The sequence below is a fragment of the Chelon labrosus genome (genome assembly GCF_963514085.1).
Source record: "Chelon labrosus genome assembly, chromosome: 13".
Lineage (NCBI taxonomy): Eukaryota > Metazoa > Chordata > Actinopteri > Mugiliformes > Mugilidae > Chelon > Chelon labrosus.
Window position 1 is genome coordinate 16,110,565 of NC_140346.1, and position 16,335 is coordinate 16,126,899.

General features: G+C 41.8%; 1 protein-coding gene across 1 annotated transcript in view; it reads right to left on the bottom strand.

Annotated features, from left to right (window-relative positions):
- Nucleotides 1-16,335, bottom strand: part of grik4 (glutamate receptor, ionotropic, kainate 4) — a 225,320-nt gene that overhangs the window by 79,799 nt on the left and 129,186 nt on the right. The window lies entirely within an intron of this gene.

Here is a 16,335-nt window from a genome sequence, read left to right on the forward strand (position 1 = left end):
AAGTGTAGAATTAAAGAGTGTTCTTCTGACACAGTTCTAATCTCAGACCATGCTCCAACGTCCTTAGGGCATCAAGACTTCAAATCAGGGAGCTGGCATTTTAAGCAAAAATGGTGGGCTGATCCCGACTTTGTCACTTTCTTGGAAGATAAATAAGATTTTACTTTGAGACAAATATAATAGAAAGCTAAGTGCCATGCAGGAAGCTTTTAAAGGTGTTTATCATGGTCCAAATAACATCACTGGCGTAGACACACCAGAGGGCAAAAACAATGTAAGTAAAGATGCAACAATAAGGTTCTCGTCTTGACCTATTGGCATTAAAAGCAGTAGTTGGTGTTTTGAATCTTAAACAAACCTCCTGTGATGGAGGGAAACACCTGAAAAGAGTGAAAGGCTCATCACTTCATTTAAATCAACCCAGGAGAGACCACTGTAGACAGAAGTGAAATAAATTAAACATTCAGGAAATTGTATAGAACTTCATTACACCTACATTCTCAGGGCCTATTTAGAAAAGACATAACGGTGGACCAAATGTGAATAAAAGTAAGAAAGACACCTGGGACCAACATGAATGATTTTATCCATATTTTATTCCATTATTCCAGAGGGCCTTTGAATATACTCCATAAACAAAAGACTGCACCAGATTCTTCTCACTGGACATACAAAGAACCTTTGACAGAGATGAATGAGCCTGGTATTTGAAATTCTTGAGTGGTTTGACCTAAGAGGGGTATTTTGCAAATAGATAAGACTTGTCTATGGTCCACTAAGCTCCAGGTTGCGTCTGTCACTGTTGTACTTACCCCAGTGGCTCTTGAACTGGGGGTCAGGCCCTCCAAGTGGGGCGTACAGCCACTGCAGGGAGTGCGGAAGACCCAGAGAAAAAACTGAATATGATTTAAGTTGGGCCAAAAAAAACCAAAAAAACATAGGAGAGTTGGTTGATACTATCGTGCTGGCCTTTATTTCACTAAAATATATTTTTATTAGCTGTTCCTCTTATCATTGTTAATAACTGATTAAAAATTGTGGGTAAGGCGTCTTGAACTTTTTGGACGCTGAAGGCAATACCTCCTTCTTGAGTTTAAAAAACAAAACAGAAAACTCCCAGGACTGTACGCTGTATAAGGGACAATGAACACTGGATGACATTTGACGGAATAGCTGATAATTACAGCATATTCAGTGATCGCCAACTACTTCTTCTAATACTTGAACTTGAGAAGCGCATTAAAATCAATCCCCCTCTTGTCCACAACATAAAAAGTTAATGATAGTGGACTGTACAGGGAAGACATAAGATATACAAGTTAGGTAGGCGAGTTAGAGTCATCCATAAAGAGACCAGAGACGTGAGGAGAGGATCTGAAACTAATGCACAGTACTGTATATAACACTGAAAAGGCTCACACAAAAACAATCTACTAACACCTTTAAACCCAAAGCTTTTCATACCAGCCTTACAGTATGTCCACCTAATGAGGACCTTAGAGGGAGTCCTTGTTTTTGGTTTTTGGAAAAAAGCTGTATTATTGGCCAAAACAGTGATAGAAAAGAGTCAAAAGACAGAGTGTGGGCAAATGGATTTCTGAATTATCTCCACCTTTACAGAAAATATAAAAATTATATATGTACAGTCATGGACGAAAGTATTGGCACCCCTGGAACTTTTCCAGAAAATGCACCATTTCTCCCAGAAAAGTGTTGAAATTACAAATGTTTTGGTATACACGTTTATTTCCTTTAAGTGCATTGGGACAACACAAAAAAGCAGAAGAAAAAAGCCAAATTTGACATAACTTTACACGAAAGTCAAAAATTGACTGGACAAAATCATTGGCACCCTATTAAAACTGTGGGTAAATAATTTCATTTCAAGCATGTGATCCTCATTTAAACTCACCTGTGGCAAGTAACAGGTGCTGGCAATATAGAAATCAAAACTGAAGCCAGTTGGAATGTATAAAAGTTGACTCAACCTTTGTGTTGTTTGCCTGTGTATGCCACACCAAGCATGGAGAAGAGAAAGAAGAGCCGAGAATTGTCTGAGGACTTAAGAAGCAAAATTGTGGAAAAATATCAAGGTTACAAGTCAATCTCCAGAGATCTTAAAGTTCCTTTGTCAACTGTGCGCAATATAATCAAGAAGTTTTTAACCCATGGAACTGTGGCAAACCTCCCTGGACGTGGACGAAAGAGAAAAATTGATGCAAGAATGCAACGCAGGATTGTTCGAATGGTGGATAAACAACCTCAGTCAACTTCCACACAAATTCAGGCTGTCTTGCAGACTCAGGGTGCAACGGTGTCAGCTCGAACAATACGTCGTCGTCTGAATGAGATGAAGCGCTATGGCAGGAGACCGAGGAGAACCCCACTTCTGACACAGAGGCATAAAAAAGCAAGACTGCAGTTTGCAAGAACATACCTGAGTAAGCCTCAATCCTTCTGGGACAATGTTTTGTGGACAGATGAGACTAAGGTAGAGCTTTTTAGCAAAGCACGTCATTCTACTGTTTGCAGAAAACCGAATGAGGCCTACAAAGAAAAGAACACGGTACCTACAGTCAAATACGGTGGGGGTTCAAAGATGTTTTGGGGTTGTTTTGCTGCCTCTGGGACTGGGTGCATTGATTGTGTGCAAGGAATCATGAAATCTGGAGACTATCAAAACATTCTGGCCCGTAATGTAGGGCCTAGTGTCAGAAAGCTGGGTCTGCATCAGAGGTCATGGGTGTTCCAGCAGGACAATGATCCAAAACACACCTCACAAAGCACCCAGAAATGGTTGGAGACAAAGCGCTGGAGAATTCTGAAGTGGCCAGCAATGAGTCCGGATCTAAATCCCATAGAACACCTATGGAAAGATCTAAAAATTGCTGTTGCGAGAAGGCACCCTTCAAATCTGAGAGACCTGGAACAGTTTGCAAAAGAAGAGTGGTCCAAAATTCCAGTTGAGAGGTGTAACAAACTTGTTGATGGTTATAGGAAGTGATTGGTTTCAGTTATTTTGTCCAAAGGGTGTGCAACCAAATATTAAGTTGAGGGTGCCAATGATTTTGTCCAGTCAATTTTTGAGTTTTGTGTAAAATTATGTCAAATTTGGCTTTTTTCTTCTGCTTTTTTGTGTTGTCCCAATGCACTTAAAGGAAATAAACGTGTATACCAAAACATTTGTAATTTCAACACTTTTCTGGGAGAAATGGTGCATTTTCTGGAAAAGTTCCAGGGGTGCCAATACTTTCGTCCATGACTGTATATATACTATCAGGTGTTATCTATCACAGTATGTTGTGGACAAAATTAGTTCATTAAATGGAAGTACAGAAAAGTATATGTGTACCCCTCTGAAATGTTCAAATCTATATGTTATATGTTTTATTATAACATCTGTACACATAGGAAATTCAAATTAGTACTTAAACTGAAATGTAGTATCTTGTGTTTTAATCCTCTGCCAGCATATCTGTTTTAAAAAAAAAGCGCCAAAAATAGATGTTTGGAACAAAACATGAAAAAAAAAAAAACAGTTTTAATTTATCTTAAATTAATATAAGTGCAGTCCACAGGTGCCTAATCCTGCACAAAGAGCTTCTCCTTCAGTTCATTAAATTGCTACAGCCATGTCAGCACAGCATGACATATATGTTAATAAATCTGCAGCCTGTGATTTAAAAAGAGCCCCACTAAATTGCAGCAACAGCATCACGCGCCACCATCCACTCAGTTTTCCTTCATTAAATCACCAGAAAATGGCTGCAATAAAAAAAATAGCCACACATTATTATTATTTTTTTTTTTTTTTTAGCTGAAGTGGTGTTTCATGTATAATGACACTGCTGTGTCACACTTTATGATATGATGTGACTATTTATGACATGAGACACAGCAGAGTTGAAGGGAACTTGAATTGGAGCGGTGTAGCCATATACATGGCTTCATTCACATTTTTTATTGTTTATGTCAATCATCGTTGTTCGAGTTGTAAATAAAATCTCACACCATCGACCTCTGGCTTGAGATTTGTGGCGTGATGTGTGGCCCATCTGCACCACTTTTCTTTGACATTGCGCTTGAGGGATTAAAACGCTCATGCAACACTTCTTAGTACAGGTAACGAGGAGTGATTCAAAAAGGACAGAACTTGGTGAAAAACGACATGCATTAGCGCGGCCTCTACCTGCCAGTGCCACTAAGTAATAAAAATGACACTCCAGACTTTGAAGTCACAGACATTTAATGTGATTTGTTTTGCCATGGCGACAGACGAGCAACTGGTCTGTGACATGGAGACCAAGTGTGATGCAGCAATTTGAAGTTATAAAACTCACTCCTCCAGCTCCTAAGTAGCACATTAACACAAACCACTCGCCAGCCTCGTGTCTGAAAGCTTCTGTAATTATGTCTTAGCGCCTGCCTGACTTAAAGCCAGTACACTGTGTTAGTGTGTGTTTGTCTTCCTGTACGCGGCTACCTGTGCCTCATGAGCCATCACTTCCGACTGCTGCTCGCTCGCCTGTGTCTCAAACCTGTCAGATCAGCTTCCTTTGTAGTATAATGCAGAATAACTTTGACGAGCCCGAAATAGCTTCCGTTGCTCCTTGTCTGCCTCCTGCATCCACCCTCTATCGCTTCTTGCAAGGCATCAAATACAATCACAGGTCGAGTTCATGACATTAAATGTTCACTGCACTGTACTAGATGTTGCTGGCTAAACATCGTACACAAACAGAGTGACACGCAAAAGAAAGCACATATTCTCTTTAGTGATCTGGCAACACAGGATTCAAAGGGGAGCCTTTTTTTTCAGTTGGGGTCTTTACAGCAGCCACGTTGTTCACTCACTGTTTGCTCTGGTGATCCAGTTTCTTTCAAAGAAAAAACATGGAGCGCCATGAAAAATGAGATTTTCTCTACCGTCCTGTATAGGTCACTGTGCAGAGAAAACAAGTTCTGTGGGATTTTGTGCGTAAGTCGTCCTGTGAAGTATTTTTCCTCCACAGAATCAGAGGCAACCTGACTTGGTATTTTGTCTTCTAAGCTTGAAAGTGAAGACATTCATTTTGAAAAGTGTGTGGCTGCATAGGACTGTAACTCAAGGGCAGCTTATATTGGTGGTGCATTTTCAGAAATACCCGTTGCACTTATTCACATTCTTAATTAAGTTATACAGTATGTCTGGCTTACAGGAGTCACGTATGTCCACCAGAGTTACAACTCATAAGTCAATGAAATGGACATAAACCTGCTTAAGGAAGACAAAACATTCACTACTGTTGTTGTTTCATGGTAAAAGTATTTAAATCCAAATCCCAGAATGGCTCATACTCTGAAGCAAGACAATAAATTTCCACCTGATGATGGGAAACAATTACAGGTACAACAAATCTTTTACAGAAGGTTTCTTTAAAAATGCATGACTTCAGAAATATTTGAAATATTTTCAAACTCTTATGCAATCTTTCAAAATTTAAGAGCAGTCTTGCAAAGCATTTTTATTTCTATATCCCAAATACTGATTGGCAATCCTGTGAAAAGTGTTTTTGCAGTTTTGAATTATGGCATGATATTAATCTCATAGATATGCGAACAATTAGTGGTTGGCTGATTAAAGGTAGGATTTAAACCCAGAGGACGCACTACATCAAAGAGGGCGCACACAAGTATAGCGGCACGCACTTGTGTGAGACCAAACGTCCTCATTAACATGGATGACACATGGCCTCGACTACCTCCCAGACACACAGATAAAGGTGAAGGCTGACATTCAACCGAGAAAACCACTCATTTACCTTCCACATAGTGTCTCCACAGGACGCCTGCAAAATCTCACGCACACACACACACACACACACACACACACACACACACACACACACACACACACACACACACACACACACACACACACACACACACAAAGCCTCGCAGAGTAAATACAGCATCAACAGAAAAGCAGCTGCGTAAAATTATTAACCTGAGAATATCGCACGGCAGCTGAATATGAATTACTTGACAGGTAAATAATAAATAACAAAACCTTCGGTCACAGATGAAGCTTTTAACACAGTCCAAAAAAGTCCTTATGACAGCTATATATTATGATGACTCATCGTTTAGCCTTGAGCACAACGTAAGAGCTAGTTTTTATGAGTTTGCCACCATTGGAGCCATCACTTTAAACCGCTGTATACAAACTGACATGTTAAAACATTCAAAGTGTGTCTGAGCGTCTGCCCCTTGCCATTAACCCAAATAACTGCAAAAGTGGAGCCATTAATACTGACTGTCGTACAACGGCCACGACAAGATTAAGATCCGATGAGCTCTAGCTGATCGTTCCCCTTTGCTCTGCAGACAGCATTCAGGGACATTATTCATACGTCACACTGGAAACTGGAAAATGATTTATCTGGAAGAAAGGTTAATGTTTGATTCCTGAGCTTGAGCGCGGTATTCATGTTAATGTCATCAATGAACTCTATGACAACATATTTTTCACGATAAAAAAAGAAATTTAAACCAAATTAAAAGTAATCTTTCAGCATAAAAATTATGATGAAATGAACTGCTTCTTTGGCAGCCAATTAAAACTAAATTTTCAGGACAGACAAATGGGTTAAGAAAGTAATTACTGGATTAATGCTGTGTGTTTTTTTTTTCTTCCTGCCACTATGGACTCATACCCTGCAGTTTCCTTTCTCTATTTCAAGGGCAGCTGACCTGTTGTCCTGCAGTTAATAAGAAGCACCTTCGATTCTGTCGGGTTTAGTGTGTGTCAGTAAAGTTATCTGGAAGAACAGGACAATAGCAAATAAGCAAGACGCAACAGGGACAAACTATGAACTGGAAGGAAGCATCCAGCATTTATAAGAAGATATGCGTTAATCTAACACAGGTGATGTGGATGTTTAATGTTATTTCAGTCGGATATCTTTTATGAGGAAAAGACCATTTCCAGGATTTATGACTTCTATAATGCTATTAATGTTATCCAACAAGTCTGTGTTATCAGTGATTGTATTCCACAGTTTAGCATCTCATCTTAAGCTAGACTCAGACAGTAAACACAGCATTTTAATTAGGAAGAGGGTGAATCATTTCATCTGAATGAATAGCTGGTGTTCAGTGGAGGTATTCACTGGTAGCTCTGCTAATGAGAGTAAGACAAAGAGAGAGAGAGAGCAGTTTAGAAAATGAGTCCGTCAGCTGCATCACTGCAGAGCAGTGGGACATGGACACTGGGTCTCACCCAGCAACATTGTGACAGGTGAGAATAATAACTGTAACCACGGTAACCGCACACAAAGGTGGCCACAGATTTAGCCACAAAATATTAAACTGAAACATGCAAAAATGAGAAGGCTCATAATTGGGTTGACTAAAACTTGACTACACTACTGCAAAACATCACCCTCATAGAGGCCTTGATAAAATGGCAGAAAGACTAAGATGTCCCTGTACCCTTGCCTATGGAATTTGAATTCTGAATTTGAAAGTAAAAAGAATAAAAATAAAAAACAAATGAAAGGTAGACAAAGAAATGGGTGAAGTGCTTGTGCTTGTATTGGATTTGACAACATGACAACCCTCTCTGGGCTTCATCACCCTTGTGCTTTTTTGATGGCCACTGCCAACACAGGTGACAACTCTTCCTAAATCCCGACTGACTTTTTCTCTAATTGGACAAGAAAGAACAAAGTACATGCTTCAAAGTTAACTCTCACTCCACTGATAAATAAAGCACATTCTCATGCTTGCAAAGTACATCCCGACTTCTTTTTACATCAGGATCTTTAGTAGCAACATAATATTTATGTCTTTGTGCATAATAACTACCATCAAAGTCACCAAAAGCCTGCCACTACATTGCATCTTTCCATCAGTCTTACACCACTGTTGGGATCTGAACCTGGTGGTGCATAATCAGGTAACCACATGGCTGCTTTTGTCTTGGGAACAAAGGAGCCCTGGAAAAACCCCAGTATCCCACAATCCTCTAGGTGTGAAAACTGACCAAGCAGTTCACTGGCTGACAGTGGCATGTGACCTATGAGGTCATCAGGTCATATAAAATGCACCGTTTGGCCTTTGTTCTCTCTCTTATTCTCTACTCTTCCACCTCTTCAACTCCACACCTCCACGTGGAGACCCCGAGCGGCTCAGCTGCAGCTGGCTGCCAGGTAGTCTGCTAACAAAGAGCAACTACTTGCAGGCCTGTTCTCCATACAGCAGCGAAGCGAGTTCCTGCTGAGGAATCTACACCAGCTCTTTAGCCAACAAACAAAAGCTTTGCAGGCTAAACTCTCAAAGAACAGGAGCCACATGGCTAGTTAGCACCGAGCTGCTAACAAGCCACTTCAAAGGACTTCAAGGAGCGGCCGGTTTCCCTCCGTTTGCCATCAGGAAAACACAGCAAGGACTTCAACTTTTCCCAGCTCGGCCCTTCCATCAGCCAGCTTAAGGAGCAACACACCAGAAATGGACTTTCCACCAACTGGTAGTATGACCTGGGCCTAGTTAAGCTAAGCAGAGCATAGAACTTAAACTTTGATTGAATGTGATATTTATGTTTATTGAGTTGTTTATAGTATAGTGGTTTGATGTTAGTTTAAATTGTGCAACACATAGACTCAGGGTCTTGCATGCTTAACTAACCACTCTTCCTCTAACCTGGCACCTCATAAAACCCTTATCACATTCCACACATCTACTGGCGAGCACATGGTCTGAGTGTCCCACTCAGCAGCCATTGTTCCTTTGTGTTCAAGACCTCAAGGCCCAGCGGCCATCTTGACACGCCCACAACCGGCGGCCATCTTTGCACGCCCACAACCAGCGGCCATCTTGGCACGCCCACAACCGGCGGCCATCTTGACACGCCCACAACCACACACACACACGCACGTAGTATTGAGTACACTGTAGTTACCTTGTATGTTAATTTTATTCTTGTTAATAAATGTCTTTTAAACATACCTGTCTGTTTAATATTGCACAAGAGTGAATATTGCCAACCTCTACACTGCCAAGAACTCCGAATTCCTTCAACTGTAACTAGTTGTTAACGTGGTAATTTTGGTTATAGTTATTAAGTTAATTATTAATCCGAACTCCAAATTGACAATTTAGTATAATTTATGAGACTGTTTTGATTAATTGGCTATCTTTTCCCTTCCTAGAAGGGTGGTGCCCCGAGGTGATCTAGTAATTCAGATCCAATTATTTAATAATAAATAATTATTTTTGATAATTATTAATTATTCATGATAGCCAAACCCCAATACTGAGTGCCTTAGTACCAGGCCCAACAAATGGTGCCCCGTGTGAGGCAGAGTACTGTTGGCAATTATTCATAATTGTGCAATATTAATTTCAGCATAATTTTGGCCAAAGCCAAAAATATTTTTGAACAACTTTTAGACTTGCCAGAAGTCTTAACGTTCAATCCCACTAGTCTACCACAAGAGTAGATGTCCAGTTGTACTTACAAACAGGTGCAGTGTGGTGATAATTTATGAAATTCATAAATTGATAAATTGATAAATTATTAATAATTCGTTATTAATAACTACTGTTTTCAGTCCCATTGTTCTACATTAAGTGTTGCTTTTGCTGCTAGCCAATTCAAGTTGAACCTACTTTTCGTAGTTGTAAGAATTTCGGCATTCGAATACCACGTATTCATGCAATCCAGTCAAGCTGTTTCCTGTTAATTTAAGTGCTCCCCTGTTGAATTAAACCACAGCGTGCCACCGGCCCTGTGTGAAAGAACTTGTGCCAGCTGTTACTGCCATGCATTTCAGCCTAAGTAAGATAAGGATTGTGAGATAGAGCCACAGTGTGCTACCAGCCCTGTGAAATATAAGTTATATACTTAGCTGCTACTAACACGTGTTACAGCCTAAGTTAACTTTGAGAATCACGTCTCTAACTGTTACTGCCCTGCATTTCAGTTATTGCATGTTGAGTTTTGGTGAGTAAATTTGCATTTACCGTGTTACCAAATTTGTTGTGCCCACTAGAGCCACTAGATGGTGCCATAGCTACCTTTCTAGCCTCTCTCTTAGAAGCTACATAGCTACTTAGCATAGCATTGCTAACCCCATTGCTTTGTTGTTGTTGTTTTTGACACCTCCATCCCACATAACAATGGAGAACCCCTGTGTAGAGCAATTCATTTCTTCCCTTGCACAGAGCCTAAACCCAGGCTACCCTGAATTCATTAACGAGTTGAATTTCAGTGAGTGCAGGGATGAAATAGATTCTCTACTGAAGGACAGGTGTGATGCACAGACTGCATCCAAAGGCCCATTGTTAAGATGTTTGCTTCTGAACTTCCACAGGCAATCCAGCCTTGCCTCTCAGAGCAAAGCAGCCTTAGAAAAGGAGGTAGAGTCCCATAATGCGCGAACGGCTTGTCTCCTCCATGAGGTACAAATGGCCAATAAGAAAGCTATGCGCTACTTAGCAGACCTGCACTCAGCAGAGTCAGATCTTTGTGCACACAAAGAGGAATTGTTAAGGCTTAAATCGGGTTGTCTTTCCCCACCACAGTCATTAAGCCAATGTGATTCTGGTTACTCCGATTCACACTCCTCCTGTAGTGAAAGGTTAACGTCCCCTACAGTTAGAAAATGGGAACAATTTCCAGCTGACCCTAAATTCCTGGGAATGGAGTCGGGTCCTCAACATCCTCTGAGAGACCGAGGTAACAATTACCTGACGTCCCATCTCTCTGATATAGACCATGAAGAGATATGTAGTTTATCCTCCAGAAGATATTCTGCCCAATCTTCTTTTCAGTCTATGATGTATGACACTTCCATCCGTGCCCATCTCTCCGAAGGGGGGACTACAACACCACAGGTTTGCCCAGCCCCCGCCTTTCCACCAGAGATAACCGTTGCACGTGATGCACCTGCCCGGACACCACAGTGTCCCCGCTTTAAAGTGCTTGAGTTCCTTGCCAAGGACATTGAACATTTTGATCCAGACAGCTGTGATCATAACGTTGACAATTACGTTAGGGATTTAGACCACGCCCTAATTGATCTGCCCCATGCAACCCAAAGGGAGAAGGTTAAACTTGTATGGAAAACAAGCTCTAAAGCTGTCCATAAGTTTATCCAGTCACAACCTCCCACAGTCAGAGATGACTACACAGAGCTCCGTCAAGCACTACTAGAAGAATTCTCTTCTACTGCTGATGAGATTGACTCAATGGTTGCAGCCCTCCAAATTAAACATACCCGTCATGAGCGTCCTAGAGATTATTACAAACGTTTGAAACATGTGTACTTCCAGGGCAAGAATGCAGCAGGCTTAGAAGAAAACTCCACCTTCAAGTCCTTATTCTTGCAGAACCTGCACCCATGTGTACGCACTCACGTTGTACTCATGACGCGCCAAGGTGACCCCTCGATGCAGGACATCAGGAAGATGACACAGGTGGCTTGGGAAACTGTTGTCACTTCCAAAACAAGAGGGAAGACTGTTGAGCCCTCCAGCTCAACCACCAAGGCATCATCCCGATCTGCCACCTTAAAACGTCACCCTCACAACAGACCAAAGGGGGGCGATAAAGGGCCACACAGGGACACTGAGCGTAGCCGCCATGTCCGCCAGCTTCCCCGAGATAGGCATTCACACAGTCGAAGCTGTAGAAAGCCTTACTCTGAAATTATGGCCCAGCAGTATGATCAGCCAATAGACTGCTCAGATGATGATCGCAGCATCTCTGAGTGCAGTTTAGATGATCATAATTTAGCAGACAGTGACAATGCCTCTGAATACCTCTGTGCCTCTGGCTACATGGAGCGTTACAGCCCTGAGCCACGAGTTCGGAAAAACTCAAGGCACCTCAGATTCAGAGTTCCTTCTTCACAGTGATAACAGTCCATCCCTGTACTGCCAGTAGGTACTATGTACTTTACTTTCTTTGCAGTTAAGTAGGCAAACTTGTTGATTTGTTAGCAACAGCAGCAAACTCCATAGTTTCAACTCACTAATAGTCACACCTGCCACTATTAGCTGAGAAAAGCCTAAATTCTGATTAGACCCACTGTCTAACTTTGCAATTACACCAGAACCAACTCCTCGGTAGTAGTTTGCAATTTATACATGTCCTTATCAAACACAAATTGTAGGACACATTCGAACAATGATACATACCATTGACAACCAAGATTTTTAAAATGTGATGACATCCTTCCGCAGCAACATCTGCATGAAGGACAAAATTGTTATTTCTGTTAAGATCAGACCGAGTACTGCTTTGAATAATAATTATTCTAATAGGATCCAGTGAGTAAACCAAAACTCTTGGACGTTTGGAAATGGTTTTATCATTGTAGGTGCCACTCTCTTTCTGTATCTTACCCTAACAATTTACATCACTGACATTCTTCTCTTTCTCACTAACACTGTTAGTAAATGTCAATGTGCTTATGTGTATTTCAGTTTGTCACCTGATGATTTTGTTTGCTTAGCTAAGATAGTTAGCATTTACCACAGCCCAGTTGGTTAACAGACTGCCCAGACGTCATTACTATGAATGAACTTTTCCAACTTGGATTACGCACGGACACTTGTGCTCTCACGACCACGCATCGAGCAAGATCGTGAGACCAAAGGGGGGAATGTTGGGATCTGAACCTGGTGGTGCATAATCAGGTAACCACATGGCTGCTTTTGTCTTGGGAACAAAGGAGCCCTGGAAAAACCCCAGTATCCCACAATCCTCTAGGTGTGAAAACTGACCAAGCAGTTCACTGGCTGACAGTGGCATGTGACCTATGAGGTCATCAGGTCATATAAAATGCACCGTTTGGCCTTTGTTCTCTCTCTTATTCTCTACTCTTCCACCTCTTCAACTCCACACCTCCACGTGGAGACCCCGAGCGGCTCAGCTGCAGCTGGCTGCCAGGTAGTCTGCTAACAAAGAGCAACTACTTGCAGGCCTGTTCTCCATACAGCAGCGAAGCGAGTTCCTGCTGAGGAATCTACACCAGCTCTTTAGCCAACAAACAAAAGCTTTGCAGGCTAAACTCTCAAAGAACAGGAGCCACATGGCTAGTTAGCACCGAGCTGCTAACAAGCCACTTCAAAGGACTTCAAGGAGCGGCCGGTTTCCCTCCGTTTGCCATCAGGAAAACACAGCAAGGACTTCAACTTTTCCCAGCTCGGCCCTTCCATCAGCCAGCTTAAGGAGCAACACACCAGAAATGGACTTTCCACCAACTGGTAGTATGACCTGGGCCTAGTTAAGCTAAGCAGAGCATAGAACTTAAACTTTGATTGAATGTGATATTTATGTTTATTGAGTTGTTTATAGTATAGTGGTTTGATGTTAGTTTAAATTGTGCAACACATAGACTCAGGGTCTTGCATGCTTAACTAACCACTCTTCCTCTAACCTGGCACCTCATAAAACCCTTATCACATTCCACACATCTACTGGCGAGCACATGGTCTGAGTGTCCCACTCAGCAGCCATTGTTCCTTTGTGTTCAAGACCTCAAGGCCCAGCGGCCATCTTGACACGCCCACAACCGGCGGCCATCTTTGCACGCCCACAACCAGCGGCCATCTTGGCACGCCCACAACCGGCGGCCATCTTGACACGCCCACAACCACACACACACACGCACGTAGTATTGAGTACACTGTAGTTACCTTGTATGTTAATTTTATTCTTGTTAATAAATGTCTTTTAAACATACCTGTCTGTTTAATATTGCACAAGAGTGAATATTGCCAACCTCTACACTGCCAAGAACTCCGAATTCCTTCAACTGTAACTAGTTGTTAACGTGGTAATTTTGGTTATAGTTATTAAGTTAATTATTAATCCGAACTCCAAATTGACAATTTAGTATAATTTATGAGACTGTTTTGATTAATTGGCTATCTTTTCCCTTCCTAGAAGGGTGGTGCCCCGAGGTGATCTAGTAATTCAGATCCAATTATTTAATAATAAATAATTATTTTTGATAATTATTAATTATTCATGATAGCCAAACCCCAATACTGAGTGCCTTAGTACCAGGCCCAACACCACCATATACATTTCATCGTTCACAGGTCGCTGAGATGCCTCTTCCACCTGACTAACACTGATTACAGGCTAGTGATGGTAATACCACATAGACATGAGTCTAACGGTGAGTTGTAATTTATGACACGGGAATTCGATCATCACCAGGAAAAAAAAAAGTGCAAGTAACAGCTATGCTGCAATGTGTAATGGAAACACAAAATAATACAACACAGTCAGGAAGTGCTATTTCCTATTTCAGATGCAATAGAACAATGGAGGGAGCTCCAACTGTGTCTATCAAAGGTGGAAAAGTATTCTCCGCAAGCATCTGAGGCCGGCTGTTTTGTTGAATTTAGAAATCCTGTACCTGCACTGCTTCTCCAGTTAAATTTCAGAGCTTATTAGATGTTCTTTTTCAGCTTACTGACGACTGCACCAGTCCCCTCGCTAATGAAAGTGCAAAGCTCCAGCATAGTGCCTCTGAGTGTGGGAACACAACTCATGTATATGCCTGTTGTACATTTGTGCATGGCAGCGAATTCTGTGCATGCACTTATATAAGGTGTTGTTTCTTTTTGTTCAAAGAATATACACATGTAGGGCGTCCTGGCAGGCCCAAACAGTCAACCACACAGATTGTATCCTGGGCAAGAATACTTCTATTGCACCCACTGCCATCAATACTGGGGGTTATTAGCTAGATTAATGTCCACCCTGGTGTGCACCATGCCTTTGGGCATAGCTCCACCTCCACTGTTGCCTCTTCAGCCATTCCTAGAAAATATTCATGAATTGGCCACACTCTATTAGGCTGTCACTGCCTTGGGTGATTAATGAGGCCGGCACATGCGGACGAGCCATCGACAGCAGGATGCCAACCGACCGACTGACTGGGGGAGCTGACGAAGGAGGGTGGGGCCGGTGGAGCAGGAGCCAAACTCCAATGAGTCTCAGCTGAAGCTTTTGCCGAACACAGACCTTGACCCACACGTACTCAAACACAAATGCAAAGACACACACAAACACAAATCCAGGCATGCTGCCATTTGCTCCATTTTCTATTGAGTGAACGAGGCTCACATAAGAGAGCGCAATCAATGCGGCCACGTCATTTCCTGGACCGTCTCCCGATTGTTGCTAATGTATAATTCTAGTGTAGCTCCCTCCACCTCCCTGCCCTTCACCCCACTCGCTACATGTCACCTCTCCCACATCTGCCAAACAGCAGCCTCCTTTCTCATCCCAACCTTCATTTCAGAGTCCCCTTATTCTCTTCTATCTACCTCTCATCTCCCCCAGTTTCACTTTTTTTCCATTTTATTTAATTTCCTTTCCAGTCCACTCTTAGCCTACTGACACAGAATAAGAATCCCTCCACCGACCGGTAGTTGCTCATACAACCAGAGGGAATAAGAAATGTAATGTGAAAATTAGTTTCTTTTCTTCAGACTCGCCAATATTAAAGTCAGGGGGTGCCTAAAAGGCTCACTTGTTATCACCGTTCTCGCCAGAGCTGTATTAATCAACTCTCTGTGGAATAAATGTCGCAGACACCGGATTTGAGCTTGAAAACAGAAAAATGACTGACAGGTACAGGAATATGTAGAAGGAACAACAACTAATGATATATTTTTGAACCCTTTAGTTATAATAGGGTGATGTAGTAAACAACAGTTAAATAAAATGAAATTAATTAAAACAACATTTTCCAATTACAAGTTTAAATTAACACGCTTTAAGGGACAAATCTTCTCGTGAAGGTTATAAGTCAAAGCGGACTCAAAGACCGGAAAACATCCAAAGAGAAGTTTAAAGGCATAAGAACGGAGAATCGAGATAGGCGGGGTGGGCAATTCACGTTGGCTCATTGCCATCTCTGGGCTGTCTGACACATGCTTGATGTCTCAAGTCTATTTCGTTTCTTCAAAGCCTCGTGCTGATTAGGAAAAAGGTTAGCTGGTGCCACTCGGGGTCACAGTGCCTTTGTCTAGGTAGTTGTAATTACTGCGTGCTGGGCCACATGAGGGTGGGAACAAGCCATGATTTAATCTTCCTCTCTATTTGCGAAAATAACCTCCCTTGAGGAGATTTTCAGGCTTTTTTTAAGGTCATTCAGTTAAGTATCTTAGACTCTAATGAGCGCCTTGGACAAGAAGGTGGTAAGATTACTGGTGGTTATGGCTGCAACCTCCACCCTCATTCTCTTTGTTTGTCTTAAAAGTTGTGTTTTGATCAGCAGACAGTGTTTAACAGTGCACACTGCAGAATAACGTGCTATAACGTTA